Below are 11,644 nucleotides of genomic sequence, written 5' to 3'. Positions count from 1 at the left end.
TGTTGAAGGCTGTAGGTAAAGTGTGACTTCTAGCTCTGCTCCATAATCCCTTCTTCTATGATTCTAGTTGTGTAGTTGAGTACTTTTTACCTATTTGTCTGTTCCATATTGCTCTAAACCAAACATTCTGTCATCAGTTTTTATATGATCAGTTTAGAGAGCTTTCTCTGAGATTGCTTAAACCTGTCTATATATCACTTGCTGCTTCATCACCTTCATACACCTGAATCATGTAAGTCAATGACCTGAGAAAGTCAAACACCAGGAAAGTGGTGACAAGCACTCTCTTCCTGGCTAAATTCTAGAAAGGCTTCTATCAACTCAAGGCCATGTCCCTCTGTTAATGAGTCCAGCTCCTTTAAAATGCCTGCTTGAGAAAGCTCACTGCTACCAAAAGAATTTGCTGATTGTTTCAATCAAAACCTCACTATGAGCTTCTTATCTCCTTTTTCTTAGAGAATTTACTTTAGAAAATTCATAATTGTAAATCTTTTCTCTATACCTTTGAGACTGATCTTCTACAACCCAGGAATGTCTTTCTCAAGGACCTGGAAGCCATCCCTTTGAAATTTGATCATCAAGAAAGATAGGGCCCCTGGCTTCCAATCTCAGTGCAGGGTAGGAGCTTGACTTTGAACATTCCTTTAGCACACTGTAGCATTTTAAAAGCCTTTCACCTTTTGTTTCAGCAAAGATGAGCTCAGTTTACACTGAAGTCTCTCTGATAATACAGTAGCCTGAATAAAATCTGTCTTGCCACCTTTAACAAATGTCCAGCACTGTTTCTCTTTTATCATGGCCAAATGCCTTTGTCTCATATACAACCTTGCCTCATACTTCACTCAGGAAATTTATATTATCAGTGGTAATCACTCCCAGCTTTCTGATTCCCGATCAACATACTTGTGCACACTAAGACACAATTTTAGTCTTCTTTCTTCTGATTTCAGAGGTGGCATCTTTCCAGTTCAAGGCTGACACATTTACATAGCAATGGCATTTACTTATCTTTCTCTCAGCTGGGGCCTAACTTTATCAAGTCCTCCCTTTTATATATTACTTCTCCTTTAAACTGGCTTATTCTTCTTCTTTGACTATCAATATACATAGGGCCTTCCATTCTGAAAAGATTTTAAACTCTCCATGATCCTATGGTCTCCTATTTTCATCATATTTCTTCTCTTTTTAGCCATGATTCTTCATTGAGTTATCTCCACTTTTCAACTCTCATTTTTAAATAACCACCCATTTATCATTTCACTGAAATAGAGCCTCTTAACAAATATCATGGAATTGCTCTCACTAATTACTATAAGCATCCTAAATGCTGATCTCAAGGGAAAGTTTACAGGCCCTATTTCTTGGGTCTCTGTGTTGCATTTATTTATTTATTTTATAAATTTATTTTATTATTTTATTTATTTATTTTTGGCTGTGTTGGGTCTTCGTTGCTGTGCACAGGCTTTCTCTAGTTGCAGTGGGTGGGGGGTTACTCTTCATTGCAGTGCACGGGCTTCTCATTGCAGTGGTTTCTCTCATTGAGGAGCATGGGCTCTAGGCTCACAGGCTTCAGTAGTTGTGGCACGCAGGCTCTAGAGCTCAGGCTCAGTAGTTGTGGCACACGGGCTTAGTTGCTCAACGGCATGTTGGATCTTCCCAGACCAGGGATCCAACCCATGTCCCCTGCACTGGCAGGCAGATTCTTAACCACTGCACCACCCGGGAAGTCCCTGTGTTGCATTTAAACATGCAGAACATTAACACATTCGTGAAATGTTTCACTTACTCCCTTGACTCTGTGAAGCAATACACTTTGCCTTCATTTTCATTCTCTTTCAAGGACTCTTCTTTCTCCACATACATATAACAAATAGCCTTCAAACTTCTAACCGTGGTCCAATTCTCATCCATTGATTCCCTCTGTGAGCAATATGACTAGTCTCATAGTTTTGTTACTTATTGTAAAAAATTAATTAATTAAATGCAAGCAAATAAACCAAAAAAAAAACTTAGAGAATCCACCTTAAAAGGTTAATTATATTTACCAAATAACTGACCTCAATACATTGTTGAGAAATAGAAATATTAAAATGGCAACAAAAAATTCAACTGAGAAACATCTAAAAGGCATGTGACATCAAAGTCAGAGATGGCTGATTTTTGACCATTCTAGTTATGAGCAAAATTCTAGTTATTTAGCAAGTTTTAATTTAAAATAACCTGTGTATATATGAGTATACTGATGATTCTGGTATTCAGAATTTTTTTCAGTTTCAAATGATAGAAACCCAACTGAAATTGGTTTAAGCAATAAATCAGCTCACTTAATTTTTGAGAAGTTAAGGAGCAGATGTTTCTGAGTTCAAGCTGTCAAAGCGTGCCATGTCTCTTTCTCAGATCAGTTTCTCTATGTGATAGGGACAGAGTAAAGGGTCAAAGTAGGTAATTAAATAGTTAACCCCACTAGGAGATTGTAAAGAAAAAAAGTATGGGAGACCCCTGTAAGTTAATGATCACTCAAGAAAGCAGGCTTGCCTAGCAACAATCCAGGTAACAGAAGCATGAGACATGCCCCAAAACAATAAAACATTGGTGGCATGAGATCCACATCCTGCCAAATGAGCTCAGTAAGTTAGTGACCCCTAGGACATGCTCTCTGCACACATAAAAAATAATAATTCATGGAAAGGTGACATTTCAAAGTGAAAGATCCTCATTATACTGAGACCTGAAATAATTTTTCCATAGTGCCATGACACTCCCGGCTTGACCATGTAGGGAAAAGAAAACTCCCCCATCTGACATAGAGGAGGAACTAAGGATGGAAGCATGGTGCCTACTCAAGAATGAGGAAGAAGGTGGTCTTTTCTCCCTCCCCATGTTTATTTTGATTATAAAACTGTAGCCTACTAAGTTCTTGGGACATGGCATTCTTTTGCCCGCCCTCTTGTAAGCCTCACGAGCATCCTATTGTAATAAATTACTTCTTATATATCACTTTGCCTCTCGCTGAATTCTTTCTGCACTGAGACATAAAGAACCAGAGCTCCTCAGAGCCCCCTGAAATGCCACCCAGCAGTTTCATATGTATTAACTTCATTTTCACGCTGAATATCCTCAACTGGTAATCAAAGTATGGTCAACTCAGGCTTATATCTTATCAGCTAATCTCCTATACCTGAAAAAGAGTATAGTTCTTTCAATATATTCAACAGAAGTTTCAGGAAGCGTTCTCAACAGCCTGGTCTATGTCATGAATCCATCCAGGATCATTTTCTATGACCAGGGGGTCACAAGTTCTGAGTCATAATCTCAGTCAAGGTTTGAGAAAATTGTTAGCCTGGATTAAGGAAAGTGGAGAATAGTTTCCTCAAAGATAAATCAGGGTGCTGTGTTGTCAAAAAATTAACCTATGATGATACCTGGAAAGTCTTTTTTTTTTATCTTCTCAACAACAGAAATTATTCACATCTTATGAAGGATAAACCAACATTCAGAGGGATTAAATTCAGTCACATAGTAAAAAGCAGGATTGGACTTTAATTTCTATTTTCCACTGTAAAGCCAACATTATTTCCACTATTCAATGCTTCCGATTCTCCTGCTCAATGGGAATAAGAGACCCCACATTTTTCAGAGTGAAAGAAAAGCACTTTACTGAAAGCTTCAATTTATGCAAATGCAGGTATATAGTTCTCAATTCTCATGTTCTCACTTATCAGATTATTACAATGTACATCAAACTACAAAGAGTTACTAAGACAGTCACAGAGTCAATATTTTAATGAACAGCTTTATGCTCTTACCCTGGCTTTAATATACATAAAAACCTTCCTCAAATGGTCCAGAAATTCTTCCTATCTTGATCATGCCATAGTCTACAGGTAAGAAGCAGCATCCTCGTGCAAAGCTTGATGTCATTAACATCACCATAGCAACACTATCCCTGCAACGTGGAGATGCAAATTTTTTCCTGAAAATTAATCAGCTGCAGTGACAATCTTATTTACTATCTCTGGCAAGTAGTGTAGATCCACCTAAGACCACTAACAAACTTCTTGTGCTTGTTTCCACTAAATAAGACCATAAGATTTTATCAAGAAAATAATTTTTCCCAAACCAAAATCTGAAACCTTCTATTCCTAGAGCATCTCATGGGATGTACACATTTATCACGTGTACTCTAAACTTTTTTTAAACAGCATTCAGAAGGTTATATTTCCACATAGTGGTTCCCAGATAACTTTTTTTTTTTTTTTTTTGGCGGTACGCAGGCTTCTCACTGTTGTGGTCTCTCCCGTTGCGGAGCACAGGCTCCGGACGCACAGGCTCAGCGGCCATGGCTCACGGGCCCAGCCGCTCCGCGGCATGTGGGGTCTTCCCGGACCGGGGCACGAACCTGTGTCCCCTGAATCAGCAGGCGGACTCTCAACCACTGCGCCACCAGGGAAGCCCACTTTTTTTTTTTTAACTGACTCCTTTAAAGGCTATTGGCTGCTGAAAGATTTATGCTTAATAAAAATGTCTTGAGAAAGAGAATGTGAAATGAGTAAGAAATAAGAAAATCCATCCAAATTACATTTTAAATTAGTAAAAACACATATTTTTCAGGCAAACCTATGGTTGGAGCTCTCAGGACTCATTTAAAAGGAACAAGAGGCCGTGCGAGAGATGTAATATGGCGGAGAACACCGCCTCAGCGGCTCTGAGCCCACAAGGGCTTGCGGATGGGGAGGATGCGGGTTCCCCGGAGGAGCAGATGGCGGAAACGGCGAGAGATGATCAGGAGCAGTTTGAGTGCCAGGAGCTGCTCGAGTGCCAGGTGCAGTTGGGGGCCCCTGAGGAGGAGGAGGACGCGGGCCTGGTGGCTGAAGCCGAGGCGGTAGCTGCTGGCTGGATGCTCGATTTCCTCTGCCCGTCTCTTTGCCGTGCCTTCCGTGATGGCCGCTCGGACGACTTCCACCGCACCCGCGACAGCGCCGAGGCTATTATTCATGGATTGTCCAGTCTAACAGCTTATCAACTGAGAACTATATACATATATCAATTTTTGACAAGAATTGCAGCTGGAAAAACCCTTGAGGCACAGTTTGAAAGTGATGAACAAATTACACCCTTGGAATCAGCCCTGATGATTTGGGTGTCAATTGAAAAGGAACATGACAAGCTTCATGAAGAAATACAGAATTTAATTAAAATTCAGGCTATAGCTGTTTGCATGGAAAATGGAAATTTTAAGGAAGCAGAAGAAGTCTTTGAAAGAATATTTGGTGACCCAAATTCTTTTATACACCTTTAAAAAGGAAATTGCTTATGATAATCTCTCAGAAAGATACATTCCATTCCTTTTTTCAACACTTCAGCTACAACCACATGATGGAGAAAATTTAAGAGTTATGTGAATTATGTGCTAAATGAAAAATCATCAACCTTTCTAATGAAGGCAGCAGCAAAAGTAGTGGAAAGTAAAAGAGCAAGAACAACAGCTTCTCAAGATAAACCTAATAGTAATGATATTGAATTGGAAACTGAAGCTAATTTGGATATAGGAAAAACGTCTCACAAAAATCTCTTCTTATCTAAGTTGAAACATGGAAACCGACAACAAAATGTTAATAAGAAAGAGGAAAGAGTGGAAACTCTTTGAAGTGGAAGAAAGAAAAAAGAGAACAGTAGGCGAGGCACTGAAAGCAAAAGAATACGTGTTTTAAACAGTCAGCCTCTAACTCCTGAAAAACATCGATCTAGAAAAAAACAGGCATGGCTTTGGGAAGAAGACAAGAATCTGAGATCTGGCGTGAGGAAATACGGAGAGGGAAATTGGTCTAAAATACTATCACATTATAAATTCAACAACCAAACAAGCGTCATGTTGAAAGATGGAGGACTATGAAGAAGCTGAAGCTGATATGCTCGGACAGTGAAGACTGAGTGTGTTTGCAGAGCCTGATAAGATGACAGTTAAACATTTTGACTACTGCATTTTGCTTGAAACTTGGTGGTCATTAATGTAGCTTAAAATTTTGTTTAAAGCATTACAGTATTTTTCTGCGGTACAGTCTTTTAATATGAGGATTTGTGCTGTAAGAGCAAGATTATATACCATCATTGTATTCTTTAAGAATCTTTTCACTCTGATAAAAAATAAACTTTTTGAACCCTAGTGCTTTCAAAACTCCTACCTACAAACGCTGTTTCAATAAAAAAGTGAAAGCCTGGTAAGAGAAAAAATATATTGCTGTTAACCTATTCTGTGTCTGTGGGCTGATTTCAACTCCATGACACACATAAAAGTGAAGTTTCTAAATCAGTGAATAGGCCTTTGACATAAGGGGTAATGATTTGATTTATGGCCTTAATATATTAATTACTAAGATATTTGCTTATAGAATGATAAATGTACAAAGTAATCTGTGAGTTATACTTAAATTTTTCTTTCGGTAGTTTCATATAAAGGAAAAAACTTGAAAATAGTAATACCCATAGGACAGAGTTTATACTACTACTAAGAATAGCTTATGTCTCATTTAGGTACATTGGATTTTTGTTCTAGTGTTAAAACTTTGACAAAGATGGCTTTAAATAAAGCTTCTTTATAACCTGGTGCCATAAATATCCATTTCTCTGATATTTTCATTTAGTTAGATAAATATTGGGCCTAAATGGTATTCTGTATATGCTCAAATGTGTTTTAACCATGATCATTTTTTTTAATTTTTGAATTTTATTTTATTTATTTTTTTATACAGCAGGTTCTCATTAGTTATCCGTTTTATACATATTAGTGTATGCATGTCAGTCCCAGTCTCCCAGTTCATCCCACCACCACCACACCCGCCACTTTAACCATGATCATTTTGACGACTGTGATAAATACTAAATAAACAAGATCATGCATACTTTATTAGACAGTTTTGAGTTTTCACCAACGTATTCTTTAGAGGATTTAGTCAAAAACTAGAATTATTTAGCATTTTGAGTTATGTATGCTTTACTTGACAAAATGCGTGAAAATGCTTAAGCATTTGCTTAAAAAGTTAAATGATTATTTTGTAATCTGTATTTCTTTATTAAAGTTTTATACATTACTTTCTCATTGTTCCTGAAGTTATCCTATACATATAATAAATAGAAATGTGGATAATGAAAATAAAAAGGAACAAAAGTTCATTTTATTGAGAGATGTAAAAGTGTAGTGGAAAAAACACAACTCTGGAGTGAAATAAACTGCTATTTAAATCCTAGAGATGTTAGAATGGTTTAATTTATAAAATCAATAGGTATAATTTTCCAATGAAGTTTGAAGAAGAAAATGATATAACCATGTCAACAGATAAGTTAAAGCATTCAATAAAATCTAACATCTACTCCATAAAAATAAAGTCTAGAAGAGAACTTACTCAAACCTGATAAAAACATACCTACGAAAACCTACACTAAACATTATAACTAATGATAATAAAAATTATTTACACTCAAGAATGAGACAAGTATGCTGGCAAATTTGCTGGTTTGAAAAGTAAGTCTTCCAAGAAAATAATAAATGAATGAATGAATAAATGGCATAATGTGTGATAATTTTATGGAAAAATAAAACTTTAGTGAAGTATTAAAGAAGACAAATAATGGATAAATATATTCTGCTTATAGATAGGAAGGCAATATTTACAGATATTGATCCTTCCCAAATTGATCTATAAATTTATGTAATTCTGATCAAAATCCTAACAAGAAATTTTCATAGAAAATAAGCTAATTTAAAAAATTTTATAGAACAGCAAGAAACAAAATAAAAAAGAAAAATATTCCAAAAACCGATGATTAAAGAAGGGAAACATTACCCAACAAAATAGCAAGATTTATTAAGCCAAATTAGAGAGCTGGTAGTAATTCATTGATTTAAATGTTATACATTGATTTTTTTAAAAAAATAAAGCAGCCCAATAGAACACAATCTAGAACTCAGAATCTGACCAACACTCATGAAGAAATGTGATCTCTAACAAAGATGGCATTGCAAATCAGTGGGGAAAGGGTAAACTACTCAGTAAATGGTGCTGGGGGAAAACTCCATATAAAAAAGTGAATCTGGATCCCTACCTCACACTATACATAAAAACCAATTCCAGTTATATTAAACATGTAAATACAGAAGTAAAAATGCTAACTTTCAGAAGAGACTGTCATCTCCCTCTCCTACTGTCTCTGAAAGCCATCTGTGTGCTAGTTTGGTGCTTCCTGCCACCTCTTTTGTAAAACGGCAGCTAAAACTACTCCAGCATTCACCTTGGCCAATAAAAAGCCCACGTGTGGAGTCAAGACTGAGAATAAGGATCAAGTTAATTTGAAGTGGCAAGGCAGACACTGCAGTGCAGTTTAAAATTAAAATGTTTATACCACTGAGTAGACTAATGAAAACATATTGTGAACAACAGGGCTTTTCAATAAGGCAGATCAGCTCCTGATTTGGTGGGCAGCCAGTCAATAAAACAGACACCCCTGCAGAGCTAGAAATGGAGAATGAAGACGTCGTCAGTGTGTTCCAGCAGCAGACAGAGGGTGTCTAGTAAACGGAGAAAGTGCTTGCTACTTTTCTCTAGTTCTGTGCTCCCAGGTAAGGCAATGTATTCTAAATTTAAAAACCATGATTTGGTTTCAACACACTCTGACTGCTATGGTAAGTTTTCTTTAGTCTTTTATTTTCCCCTTCTTGATTCATTTTAATTGTATATAAATAAGTAATATATGCAAACAGGTACACTGCATTTTATTTTCCAAATAGACAATGAAATGCAAAGCTGGGAATAAAAAGTGTTACTCAGCTCTTATAAATTCTGATATAACCTTTACTCCTTTAAGCTTTTGTAATTAGTCCCTTGCAAATAAATCCTCTTCAAATTATCCTAATTTGAGTGAGACATCTGTTTTCTCAGACTCTGATTCATACACCTATTTTTCCCAGGCTTGGTACCAAATCAGAATGTCTGGTGGCAAAATCTGTATGTTTGTCCACTGGTTGGTGTGATCTGTTCTGGCTGAGGTCTGGGATTCTGAATCCTCAGAGAAGAGACCAGAATTAGATATAAGGCCCTAAGTGAGTTTCAAGGAATTAGGAAGAAAGGTAATGAAGTGAGTCTGGGGGAACCACAGTTCTATACATAGGAATATATTCACATAAAACCTACATGTAATCTATAGGTAACTGAATGGAAGCAAGCATATTATAAACACCTATTTATTCTGGCAACAAATTTCTTACTTTCTTGCATAAACTTGAAATTTTATACAAATATACTTTCTGTTTGTGCATGAAGATATTTGTTAATAGTAAGAAATTTATTTGTGGAGTAAAGTATAAAATCTTATTGTTTATATATTTTAACATAAAAATATGAAAACTAACCAAAAATTAAAAAAAATAAGATGCTGTATTTCTCCAGTCTAAAGGTCCCTTTAACTTCAGGAATTGAAGATGATATTAGCTCTGTGGTTGCAAGGTCAGAAGCAAGGATATCAGACCCAGGAAGTTTTAGTTCCTGAATGGCTTGTGAAGTTCAAGATCCTTAAGCATGCTGATCACATCTAGGAGGACTTGTTTTGCTGTGTTATTTTTCTTTTCTGTCAGATCATTAGCAGTATTTAAATTGTATTTCTTAAGGACTCTGCTCTTCTCCATCCTGTGTTTTTTAAAATTTGTTTCTAATATAAATGACAGAAGACATTTCACAACCCAGCTCCAACTACTTTCCCAGTGTCATCTTCTGTTTATCCACCTAACATCCCTTCCCCAGCCTCTCCCTGCTCCTGGTACAGCCAAACCTCAACACTTCTCTTGCAGGCCATGTCACTCATCTTTCTTACCTGTGTAGTACATCATGTCTCCTTGTCTGGAAAGCTCTCCCTCTCTTTTTCACTAAATCCTTTCCTAGCAGCTGCCCCTTGATAGTTTCCTTCCACTCCTTTTCATGTGGAATTGTCCTAGGGTTCCCATATATGACGGAACCATAAACTCCTTCCTTCTTCTCTATATCCTGTCCTGGGCAGGTGTTGTCTGCTCTGCCCTGATATATCATATTGGCTTTTAAGTCAACATGCCACGCATGTTTTGAGAACCAACTGTACGCCAGGTACCCTGCTAAGCTCTGGCAATATAAAGATTGCCAGGGTGGCAGAGTGGAGAAGGTGGGAAACAACAGGAACCTGGCAAAGAAGCACATTACAATGGTCCATCCTGGAGGCATATGCGAAAGGCTACAAGTACACAGATGTCATCAACAAGCAAGATGATCAAAGGCCATGCCCAGTGGGCAGGAAGGAGTTAAAGACATTTCCTGCTGGTCCCAGTCTGCAGTCTACCACTGCAAAGTCACATTCATACAGTTTCTGTTCATTTGGGAGAGAAGACAAAAAAGTATCTTAGCGCAAGTAGTCTTTCCTGGTGGATACCAATCTTCCTGCAGCCCTTTTCAGAACACACAAGAGCCCCCTCTGTGGCTACATCAAATCCCCTATGACAGGGCTCATTGCACTAGGTCTCTCTCCTTCCTAGCACGTGGTATAGCTGCAATTTTGAATTTTTTAAAACTTGATTGCTTGATGATTTTCTATAATGCTGAACTGAACAGCCACAAGGCCAGGTCTGTGCTTATTTTTCCCATCTTTGTATCTTCAGCACCTAACGCAATGTCTGCCCTGTTAAAACGCTCAATAAATATGTCTCAAAGAGGAGCCAATAAATAATAATACTATTATCGCTAAATAGCTACATAAATTTAGATATACTGTCTCACGTAACCCTTACAGTAATCCTATTTTAAATATTAGGTAACTCAGCCTTTGAGGGCTGGGAAATGGCAGGTTTAATATTTAAATTCGGGTTTGTCTTGCCTTGTTGAAATCACACTCTTAGCTCTTATCGTAGGATAAGATCCATGTCTTTAATGAAAAAAGGGGAGATGGTCGATACAGCAAGTCTCCGGAAACAGCAGGAGACGGAAACAACGGACAGAATGAAGGGTCATTTTTAGCAAGTCCATCTGATACCAAATACAGAAATGCTGGATTCCTGCCACCTCCTATTCTATAATGACAAATTGGAAACCACTTAAATATCCAAAATAAGAAAACTGTTAAATCAATTATGGCACATTTGTGTGATAGAATACTGTTTAATCATTAAAGTCATAAGAACACAGAAAATGCTCAAGATAAATCATTAGGTAGAAAAGGCAGATTATAAAACAGCCTGGACACTATAATTCAATTTTCTGAAAATACATATTGCATATTTTTAACACACACACACACTCACATTTTAGAACAATACACACCAAAATGTCAATAGTGTTATGGGTAGTAGAATTATAGATTATTTTAATTTTCTATTTTTGTTTTTTCCATATTTTCTATAATTATCACAGCCTACTTTAAAATTCTTGCAAGTATAATTTATGGTAAACATATAGGTAAAATAAAAGAAACTAAGCCAAAATGTTAATAGTGATTTTTCACTGAATGGTAAAATAATGATTTTATTTATTAATAATCTTTCTGTATTTTAAAAATTAAAGCAACAAAAGAGGTTTATAAGACTGAAACAAATTAAATTCCCCCTCAATATGCTTTTTTTTTTTTTTTTTTTTTT

At 36.7% G+C, this 11,644-nt stretch overlaps 2 pseudogenes; both read left to right on the top strand.

The window, feature by feature from the left end:
• The first annotated feature begins 4,678 nt into the window (after nucleotides 1-4,678).
• On the top strand, nucleotides 4,679-5,931 carry LOC102994089 (telomeric repeat-binding factor 1-like; annotated as a pseudogene).
• A 1,072-nt stretch (nucleotides 5,932-7,003) lies between these two features.
• On the top strand, nucleotides 7,004-8,567 carry LOC102994370 (small ubiquitin-related modifier 2-like; annotated as a pseudogene).
• Nucleotides 8,568-11,644: the final 3,077 nt, after the last annotated feature.

This window comes from Physeter macrocephalus, chromosome 11, assembly GCF_002837175.3.
Source record: "Physeter macrocephalus isolate SW-GA chromosome 11, ASM283717v5, whole genome shotgun sequence".
NCBI classification, from domain to species: domain Eukaryota; kingdom Metazoa; phylum Chordata; class Mammalia; order Artiodactyla; family Physeteridae; genus Physeter; species Physeter macrocephalus.
This window is presented reverse-complemented; position numbering and strand designations above follow the sequence as displayed.